General features: G+C 51.6%; 1 protein-coding gene across 3 annotated transcripts in view; it reads right to left on the reverse strand.

Annotated features, from left to right (window-relative positions):
• Positions 1–7,584: 7,584 nt before the first annotated feature.
• Positions 7,585–8,077, reverse strand: part of LOC118790986 (SH2 domain-containing protein 4A-like) — a 21,194-nt gene continuing 20,701 nt past the window's right edge. For all 3 annotated transcript variants that reach the window (XM_036548175.1, XM_036548173.1, XM_036548174.1), the window contains one exon: positions 7,585–8,077. This exon is cut by the window's right edge and continues 1,735 nt beyond it. The gene's annotated coding sequence lies outside the window, so the exon portion shown is untranslated.

The following is an 8,077-nucleotide window of genomic DNA, read 5'->3' on the forward strand; positions in this document are numbered from 1 at the left end:
AACTTGTGGATCCCATATTTACATGGGGACTTCAGAGAGCTCGCTGTCCTTAATCTTGATGATGAATGCTACTGATGAATCTCTTCTGTGTGTCGCCTCCTTTTTACACCCGGGGAAACAGGAAGCCTATGGATACAGATGGAATGGGGATTTGTATGTATACTTCCTGAAGCTTCTGCTGAACTTCTGAAATGCAAAGTGTTAGTGCAGATTTGTCTAGTTAGATATTGTGTTAAATATTACTTAAAAGTGTAACATGTGCTCCTCATATTTTCTAGATTAAGATTCATTGTTTGCCAATAATCTGCTTAATGCAATGCTAGTAAGAGTAAAATCTCACATTGTTAAGAAGAAAAAATCCAATATCCAGATCCAATATGTTCATTTTTTTCTTTTATAGCAGGTATATGGATGGGAATATACTGTACATACACATGAGCCTATGTTTGCATTAGTAAGGCTAAATGAAAATTTTATACAAACTATTTATGTCAGCTCAGGCTGTCAAGAGGCATTTTTTCTCAGTGTTGCCATGACATTTGAACAATCTTGCTGAGAAGTTCCATAAACATTGTAAGAACACTTGAGGTAAATAATCTCCTTTGCATGTTCTTGTTAGTCATAAAGAAACTAACATCCAAACAGAACTTGTGCCTATTATGATCACAGGTAATTCCAATCTGTACTTTAGAGCACTTAATTAAGCAAAATTAATTGAAAATACACAAGTATGAGAGAATTTTGGTTTTTGATGAAATGTTCAGGAAATATGTTATTAGACTAAATACATGATAGATGTAATGAAGTTAGATATCAATGCGAGCATAGGTGTGTCTTCTCTGTGTGTGAATATGTGTGCATGCATGAATTTTTGTGTAGGTATGTCTGTGCATGCACGTGTCTGTGTGACTGCATGTGATTGTGTGATTGTGTGTGTGTGTGTGTGTGTGTTTGCGTGTCTGTGTGACTGCATGTGATTGTGTGTGTGTGTGTGTGTGTGTTTGCGTGTCTGTGTCTGCGTGTGTGCGAATGTATGCGTGTGTACGTTTTGTGCATCCCTCACGTGACTCGGCCAGAGAGATAATGACTGCAGGCACGGGTTGGGGGGGGGGGGGGGGGTGAAAGGGTGAGGGGGGGTGGCAGCTCAGGGCAATAGGGTTGTGCGGATCCAATTACTGAGACACACAGAAGCCTTTGTGCGTCTGTCTTTCCTAATAGATGAAGGCTTAAGCATTGTATCCACCCAACATCACACAGACATAACTCCACACCATCCACGGCCTGCTCCTCACAGCAACCCAACATCACACAGACATATCTCCACACCATCCACGGCCTGCTCCTCACAGCAACCCAACGCCACAGAAACATATCTCCACACCGTCTCTGGCCTGCTCCTCACAGCAACCCAACATCACAGAGACATATCTCCACACCATCCACGGCCTGCTCCTCACAGCAACCCAACGCCACAGAAACATATCTCCACACCGTCTCTGGCCTGCTCGTCACAGCAACCCAACATCACAGACACTGCACACGGTGCTCAGTGTTCTTAGTCTCCCAACACTAATGGGCCTGCTATGCTCTTTCACCACACACAGCTCCTGGAAGGCTGCGGTCAGCGCTGACCTCTGAGAAGGTGATGTCACCGTTGAGGTGCTGTCTGAGGATCTCTTTGGATTGGGAGTGATGGGATTTAGGGGTTTTACCTGGAAAGATTGTGAGCCAGTTCATTGGGACAGTGTGTGAGGCTGGTTTAATAAGACAGTGTGTATGAAGAGTATAACTGGGCAGTGTTTGAGGGACCATATTGGGACTGTGTCAGTAATGGAGTGTGATGGTACAGTGTATAAGAGGGGTACCATGAGACAGCATGCTTGAGCAGTCTGTTGCATTAGTATTTGTCTGTGTGTGTGTGAGTGGGATTAAGAGAATGGTGCGTGAGGGTTGTAATGGGACAGTGTGCAAAGGAGTTTAATTGAACAAAATGCGTGGGTGGGTGTAATGGACGTTAACTGGAAGGTGTGTGTGAGGGAATTTATTTTAACAGCATGTGTGTCAGGGGCTTTAATGGGACGGTGAGGGAGATGATGGGTTTAATGTGTGTGTGAGCAGTGAGGTGGGTGTAGTGGGACAGTGTTTGAGGAGTTTAATGGGAAAGTGTGTGTGTTAGGGGGTGTACTAAGACAGTGTGTGAGAGTTTTAAAGGACAATGTGTGTGAGGGCCTTTAGTGGTACAGTGTGTGTGAATGAGCAATGTGTGTGAAGGGGTGTAGTGGGATGGTGTGTACCGACATATGGGTTTCAGACTGTGTGTGTGAGAGGGTGTAATGTGACAGTGTGTGTGAGGGCCTTTAACAGTACGGTGTGTGTAGGGGCTTCAGTGTGACGTGTGTGTGAGGGCCTTTAACAGTACAGTGTGTGTAGGGGCTTCAGTGTGACGGTGTGTGTGAGGGCCTTTAACAGTACAGTGTGTGTAGGGGCTTCAGTGTGACGGTGTGTAGAGGCTTCAGTGTGACGGTGTGTGTGTGTGTGTGTGTGTGTGTGTGTGAGGGGCATAATGAGGCGCTGTGTACAGCGATACGACTTTAATGGGACAGTGTGTGCGTGCCGTGCGATGGCTTTAATGGTTAAAGCCAGCGAGTGTGAGAGCGCTGTCTGCTGCTGCTGCCGGCAGTCCGGGCTGTGAGGAGCCATTGTTCCCCTGACGCAGTTTAATTTGTTCCTGCGGTGTCCCCCCCGTAAACGAGGGGCAGGACTTTATTGAATTGGCCGGGGGCTGCTCAGATTCCTGCTCCCAGTCTCTGCCACCACCAGAAACTAATCAAGTTTCCTGCCTTTTTTTTCCTCCCCCCCGTTTGAATTTTAAGGTCCGGTGCCAGCAACGTCTCACTCACTGTCAGTGAAGTGGAAGGAACGTGGTTTGTTATGTGACAGTGAGCGAGTATAAAACTGAGACAGTATGTAGAGTCTAAGCTGTTGAGGGTTGACTAAAAGCTTTGGGGAGTGTTGTTTTTTTATGACTTCATCTCTGTTCTTTTGGGGACGGGCCATGCTATGAAAATGACAGGCTGGAGTCACTGACCGGGGTTTGTTTGGCTTTTTTAGGTGACACTATCATGTGAATGTAGCAACTATCTGTCTGTAAGGTTGGGCTCAGCTCAACTCTGTAATCTGATTAGCTGTCTCCTTGCCACTGGCAACACCAACCACATCCCAGCGTTTACTGCTTCCAAGCAACAGCAACCATGGTCCAACCACACCAACAGTCTTCCAGCCATGGTAGCCATGACACTGAAACTGTCTCAGCTTCAATGATACATGCCATATCCCAATATTGGCCAGCCCAAACTTTACCTACTCCAAGCAAATGCCTCTGTTCCCCAAAACACAGCAGCTAGTATCAATACCAAACCTGTTGCCATAGCCATCCCCAATGGCCTGCTATTCCCCCCCCCATTTCTGGACAACTGATTATCTCCTAGCAACACCAATCAGCCACAACATCACAGAGTACACTCTAACGTCGCCAACAACAGCCACTTCTCAAAGAAACATGCTGTAACCAAGAACCACTGACCATAATCCAGGAACACTGTAAATAACAAGCATGTTGCAAATAGTCGCTCAGAGTCAGAAACCGCATCACAAAACTGACTAGATATTCTTTGCATGTTCACCTGCTTGTTGGAAAGTGCATTTAGTGCGATTCTTTTTTTGTATCATGCCGTCTAAAGAACACTCCCACTAAGCTCCCACTCCCTCTAAACTCCCACTCAAGTGAGCCTTCGCTGTGGTTCGCAGGGGTCGGAGGTCGACCCCCCCCCCCCCCCCCCCCGCACCCCCACACCCCCCCGTCCAAGGCCCACAGCTCTCTGGCCTGCAGCACGGCCCGCAAAAAACACCCCAATCCCGGCCGCACCTCCCCGTATCCCGGCAGCAGTGCTGGCTGTGCCCTCCGGCAGGAATTTTAGGCCCTCGCACCAACGCCTCGCGGTGCCAAAGCTGCCTCCCTCCCTGCCCCCCCCCCCCCCCTCCCCCAGCGCAGCTCCAACTGGCTGCCACCGGCGGCTCTGGATCACTTCCTCCACACAGCCAGAATAACGCAGCCGCACAAATCTCCCACCACAGCCTGCGTTCCCCACATTCACGCTCGCCTTTTCGCTTCAGCTCAACTTAGGTTGTCTTCATTGTCCTCCTGAAGGGCAGGCAGAGAAAGAGAAGGCTGCCATACACTGCCTGCCAGGGATGCTATGGCCGTGTGGAAACAGGGGATTAGTTTTAGTTTTGGACGCACTATAGAGGCATACACGGGTGAAATTGTTTTTTTTTTTTGTGAGACGATTTTGGTGAATTTATATGTAGTAAGAGGTTCAGATGTATTCATCCAACCAACAACAAAAAGATTAGAGGGGAACAGAACAGCACGGCGTTAAAGAACGCACTTTTTCCTCGTAGGCCGCAGAAAAGAGGAGATATTTTCCGTGACGCTGTTTGACCTTATAAGCACGCTTTTGGCGTGTCCGTTTTTTGTCTAATCGAACAGGGGGTGGGGGGGGCCTCGGCAATGACATCACAGGGGAACACAAACCCTTTGAACAAAGGGCACCTCATTAAAGCTACCTTCACTGTCCCCCCCCACCCATTTTCCCTGTGCATTTCTGTGTGTTTCCAGGGCAGTCCCAGAACCCCATGCGCTCGATCGCTCCCTCGCTCGCTCTCTCTCTCTCTCTCGCTCTCCCGCGCACCGATCGCCTCGCTCCAGGGGCTGCGGTCTCCCACAGGGGCCCCGGCTCCGCGCCGAGCCGCCGGCCCACCTTCCGCACGTCGGAGGAACCTCTGTGAAATCCTAATCCCCGAGCAGGGTGAAACGCAGGCTTAGCTTTCCTGACCTCTCCGGGTTGCCATGGATACAGCGCACTATAAATAAAACAGAGATTTTTTTTTTCTTAAAGCAGTTCGGCAGAGCTGCCGGGCCTGCTGGTGGTGTGGTTTCTTTCCGTCCTTTTTTTTTTTTTACTTCCCCCTCTCTCTCTCTCTCTCTCCTTATCTCTCCTCTCGAACGCAAGCTGCTCTCGTCTCTCCCGCGTTTCCTGTGCGCTTTCCTTTGCTGGGATTTTTAAAAAAAAAAAATTATTTATTTACTTATTTTTCTGGAGCAGAAACAAACTCGCGCTTTTTTTCCCGCCCGCGTTAAGGAAAAATAAAAATGCGAGAGAGCGAATGAGCGGGTCTTTCTAGCGGGACTTGGCGGAACGGAGGGTGGACAGCGTGGAGACGTTCGCCGCCGGTGTTTGGGGAGCGTTGTGGTCCCACGCTGTGTACACAGGGAGAGGGGTTCTAATGGGGGGTATGGGAAGGGGTTCGCGTGCGTCCTCGCAGGCGGCGTAGAGGCGTCGGCAGGAGAGGAGGGCTGCGTGTTTGTGCTCTGAATCAGGGGCCGCGTTGCAGATTTTGTCTGGCGAGGCGAATCTCGGGAGGCTAGAAAATAATTTGGTCACGGCTGGGGGAGGCTGCCGGAGGGGGGGCGGTTGTTGGGTTGGGGGGGGGGGGGGGCAGAGTTTCGACCGTCTCGCTGCGGTGAGAACATGCTTGACACTTCATTCCTTTCCAGTTAATGCGGAGCGGGCTGCGAAATGTTAACCCTCCACCTGCCTGACAACAGTGACTTCATACTCCCAGTAACGCCACCCTCGTGAATGCACAGGCCTCCCGAACGGCGACCTGGCCTGACCCTGCGAGTCAGAACCCGCGGGCCTGGGTGCAAGGAAGACACGGGTAAAGCGAAGAGGTGTGCTGGACCCTCGTCCTGGAGTCTGCCTTCCCGGCGTGTCTGAATCTGAGAGAACTTCAGGGATGTGGAGCACTGTACTGTGTTCTTACTCTAGGGTAAAATAACATCCCACAGCAGTGAGCGAGGTGGGGGGTGGAGGGAATGTCAATTTACTAATTAAGTGACCAATCAGAGCCCTGAAATTCTCCCCGTCCCTTTTCCTGTAAGTCAAAATTCATTTAACATTGACAGTGCTAGGGAGTGGAGCGTTTCTCTCATGCTGGGGGGGTTGAGTAGGGCGGGGGGGGGGGCGACCAGCCAACCGTACATGCGCTGTCTGTGGTTCTGATCAGACCCGAGGTTTGTGGAGCTGTTCTTCCTGCCTGGGAGTGCTTTGAAGTTGGGAGAACAGAGGTGGCAGGGGTGCGGTGGGTGGTGGGGGCTGTGGGGGGGGTTTGGTGAGAGCGCGCGGGCCTCGGTGAGGAGGGGGTTAATGCGTCCGGCTGCCGCAGTCCCCTCGCCCCCAGCCTTCTGCCCTCAGTCAGATTAATCATGTAGGAGAGACGCAGCAGGCCCGTCCCGCTCGGGGCTGCTCAGGGCTCGCACGACGGCAGTGTCACATGGCACCCCCCCCCCACTGCCCCCCCCCGCCTCCCGCACGCAGCCTCTCCCAGGGTCACTGGGACCGAGGGTCCGCCTAGCTCCAGACCCCCCCCCCACCCCCTCTTCTGTCCCTTTTTTCCCCCCGCCTGAGCAAGGAGGGAGGGCGGAAAACAGAGCCGTCTCTCTGCTGCCACACACAACAGGCTCCTTTTATCTCCCATCAGAGGATCCTGAGGCGGACGCCGCGCCGGGGGTGGGGTGGGGGGTTTTGGGGAGGGGGGGGGGCGTTCAGGACAGCAGAGCACCCCCCCCCCCCCCACCACCCTGCCCGGAAGCTCTGCTCCAACGTCTCAGCGTGGAGGAGAACAGGCGCGGCCATTGTGGGCGTCGGAGAGACGTTGGGAACAACAACACCAGGAGGGACGGGGACAGACAGGAGGGAATGCTGCCACTCTCCCAGAAGCCTTTCTCTCCCTCTCTCTCTCTCTCTCTCTCTCTCTTTCTCTCTGTTTTTCTCTTTCTCTCTCTTGACATTCCTCAGCGTCAGCCTCAAAACAAAGCTAAACCACAGCGCCATTTCTGTTTCAACTTTGCAAAGCTACTACGCTCCACAGAAACTTTCTCAGTAGCTCCGCGAGCTCGAGCGGTAAAAAAAAAAAAAAGCAGCATTGTGTGTGTTTCTCAGCAGTGTCATGGCTGAGACGGGGGTGTGGATTTGGACTTTGAGGCAGTGTTGAGCGCGTTGTTGGATAAGCGGCGGTGGACCGTGTTCAGTACTGTCGGACCTGTGGGGCAATAGCTCTGCTCGCCGGTCCCGAGGACTGCCATTGCACACCAGGTGACCTCAGCAGTGAGATCTCCACACCCCCCCCCCCCCCCCCCCCCCCATCCTTCACTCTTTCCCCTCTCTCTCACTCCCCTCACTCTCTCCGGTTCCGCATTGTTTAATGCTTTACTGTGAGCAGCAAGCAGAGGGCAGCCAAGAGAGATGTGAACAATGGGATCTGAGCGTGTGCGCTGTCTCTGGCAAACGCAAGGAAAGGGCCCTTCGTAACCTTTCACCTTTTACTTGCTGACAAGATTGACCACTGTGGAGAGGACCCCAAACCCCCCCAACATCCTTGTCCTCCACGCCCCACCCCCTGGCAAGACCTCCGACCCGGCCCCCAGCCCCACCCCAAAATGATCACATGAAGATAGCCCAGAGGATCAGCTGTTTTATTGTATTGCCATGCCTCTGAACTGCATCAGTGACACGGGGGTCAGAGGTCATAGGTTGCATTGCCACACGCATTATTGGACAAACAACCAGAACAGTGATTATCAAGCCTACATCCTTTTCAATTCTACAACCATGAAAACAAAAATAATTACTCAATCAAACATGTCTATTAAAATATGACACATGCAGTGTAACTATTCCCTCAGAAGCAGATATTTGACGTTGATGACCCAGCTGATCCTGTCTGACCCGGAAATGAACGAGTTGGCACGCTGCAGTCACGTGAGAGGAAGTGTTGGCACGCTGTGATCAAGTAACAGGAAGAGGAAGACTTTGGCACGTTGTGGAGACGTGGAGAAAACGCAGCGGATGTGTTCTGCAAGCCCTGCCTTCTCCCCTTGAGGTTGGTAACATGCCAGCAGGAGGTGCCCTCTTTCTCACTTTCATATTCTGATTTGCTGTCACTTCTATCCTAG

This window comes from Megalops cyprinoides, chromosome 16 (genome assembly GCF_013368585.1).
Source record: "Megalops cyprinoides isolate fMegCyp1 chromosome 16, fMegCyp1.pri, whole genome shotgun sequence".
NCBI lineage: Eukaryota > Metazoa > Chordata > Actinopteri > Elopiformes > Megalopidae > Megalops > Megalops cyprinoides.